Consider the following 2,969-nt stretch of genomic DNA (forward strand, 5'->3'; position numbering starts at 1 on the left):
AGTTGTGTTGAATTTAGGCGTTTAGGGTATGAAGAGCCTTCACTGCAGAAGCACTATGCTCAAATTTCCAAGTCATTTGCCACGTTCTTTATGGCGATTTTAATCAATCATGCCTTCATTTTTGTCTTTCATTCATCCAGAACAATTAAAGATTAACGTTGCGTAAATCGGCAAGCGACCTAATATTATTACCTATACTGCAATGAATAAAACAAGAAATGACATAGAACTAAAAGATAATTGAATCGCATGTATTGGGAAAAGAGCGGAAGCTTTCGTAATTACAAAATCCGAATGACTTAACTCGGCTTTAAGAACGAAAATGATTAATTAGATTTAATATCTTTTCTCCTTGTTCAGATGAAACTGGCTTTCCAAAAAAGTCGTCTGTAAAAATTACTGTATGCTATATAGTACTGATATTGCGTGTCAAGCCCATATAAAAAATTCGTAATTGCCGAACATCGTGATTATCAAAGAAGATATTATCGATCCTCAGGGCTATACCAGATTCCATTCGCATAAGTACTTGTAGACGTGAACTATTCAACCCGAAAACATGTTGAAAGGAATACTTGTAAGAATGAATGACGAGAACAATACAAATTGAATTAGTGGATTGTAACAAGCAAAATTATTTTAGCAAGAAAATGACGAAAATCAGAACATATTAACAAATGTTTTGTAATTTAATTAAGCAAATCGCAAGTCTTGAACTGACATACCGGAATCGTATCATCCGAAAATATTCCTCTTCTGACGCGTTTAATTGGTTTAACTTGATCACGTGATCAATTCACACGCGAGCTAATTCAGAAGCTGCTACAAATCATTTTCTGCGGCTCCTCTGATGAATTGCCACTTCTGCCAGCATAAATCTAATTTGGTAAGAATTTAAAACCGTAGAAAACAAATGTTGCACTTTCGTTACGAACAAGAAATCAATTGCGTTTTTATAGCCAGAAATCAAGTTTACCTTATTTCTGGTTTTACGAACAGTAAATAAACTGACAACTACGTCAAACCTATGGAAAGTCAACGTCCTTTTAAAAAGTGAAACATTTCTTTGTTTCGCGAAAAGAAAGAAAACAGGACCTAAGCATATGGCGAACGACCTAAAGCAAACAAATGAGCAATACTAACATCACCCCGCGGTGTCGAAGAAACAAAATTTGAAGGGGGGTCGCCGTTAAACATTTGTGGTCGCAAAAAGTGAAAATGGAAATAGTCAAAAAGCGTTGACCTCTTAATGCTATATGTTTTTTGTTGACCAAAAACGACAACACATACAACAGAAGTACGAATTTTTTTTCCCTTGGGGGGCGTTCGAAATGCCTGTTTGGGAAGACCATGAGTTTGATTGCGCAAGTCGCAGCGTGTCTGATTCAATTTGTCTGCAACGACAAAACTTCCATAAAAGAAAGCAACTTCGACAACGGCCTACGTTTTCCGCGTTTGTTCGACACGCCATTAAACATCGGTCCTAAAAGGATAGCACCATATGTGAATTACTCGGTTCTTTGGTGCTTGACGGAATACGTAAACTGACAAAATTTGTACCTTAATTTGCACAGCGAACTGTTACCCGTGCGTATCAAAATACATTGTAACCGCACTTGTGGGTTCAACTTTATTTCAGCGGCAAATGATTTGCAATTTATTGTTTTTCGTTTGCAGGAAGCGCTTTTTGCAAGCAGTGTTTCGCATTAACCAGATTATCGCAAAAATCATATTGTTTCGTGACAATTTGTTTGCTTACAATTTATTGCTGTGAGGATGTGAGGACACAGGGCACTTAGTTAACAAAGCATCTAGCACGCGCGTACATGCTAAAATAAGCAAGTACGCAATTACGCGTAAAAACTCGTTTATCATCGCCCATTTCATCTGAGGTTGTCTGAAGGAAGAAAAGAGAATCTTTGATAAATTTTTAATGAGAGACTATGCTATTATCACAGTACTCTGGGCAATTCCCAAGTGATAAGGCTCAATTACGATCCAAAGATGACGTCAAGCGCACAACAACCATAACCGGATGCAGAACAAGTTGCTTTTCCTGCTTGTAAGAAAAGTCTTAAAATTCTGGAAAACCTGCTGGCGGAAAATATAAACTTCCTTTGTTTTCAAACCGAGAAAACCCTTCAACAGCTGCAGTTAGTTAACATAAATTCACTATAAGAATGAAAATATTAACCTAAAGTAATAAGACCCTTTATTCGCCATCGCTGGAATATTGCAGTTGAAATAAACAACTTTAAATAACAACAAAATTTGTTGCTGCTCGAACACCTTATTCGTTTTTTATAATCTTTACTTTAACGTTTTAACTCATTTTACATTCCAAAAACTAAAAGCAGTTAATAATATATACGAGAATGCTCTAAAGTAAATCATATGGCTTTACAACCTTTTAATAATTTTTGTTATTGTGCATAATGCTAAATGACAACTAGCTATGTCATTAAAAAGGAAAAATGGACTTAGGGAAGTATTTCTATCAAGAAAATAAATCTTCAAATTCGAAGGATTGTTACCGCTGCATGCGTTTTTCAGCTCTATTAAACACAACATTGTTTCTACGTCGCTCACAGCACAGCGCGCTCACTTAGTTAAAACATGTACAACTCATTAGCAATTTGATGACAAGCCACTGCTTAAGACTGTGTGTATTGGCGATGAAACGAGAGAATTATGAACAAAGTCAACGCACTGACATAGCTACATGTCCCAAAGTTTCCTCGTTTATCAAAAAATAGATTAACCTTCAAGCATAGCACACTCTGCATTAGTGATAAAGCGATCGATTCTGAGGCTAAAATTTCGTATTTTCACCATGAGGACTAAACAGCATTCGTCAATTACGGCAAGTCTATCCGGATCGTCAAAAATTGACACGGATAAGACCAGATATGTGGGCGCAAATTGGCGCAAAAGCGATATAAGTTCATCAATATTTGATTAGGCTGGAT

This window comes from Clavelina lepadiformis, chromosome 3, assembly GCF_947623445.1.
Source record: "Clavelina lepadiformis chromosome 3, kaClaLepa1.1, whole genome shotgun sequence".
In the NCBI taxonomy this organism is placed as follows: Eukaryota; Metazoa; Chordata; class Ascidiacea; order Aplousobranchia; family Clavelinidae; genus Clavelina; species Clavelina lepadiformis.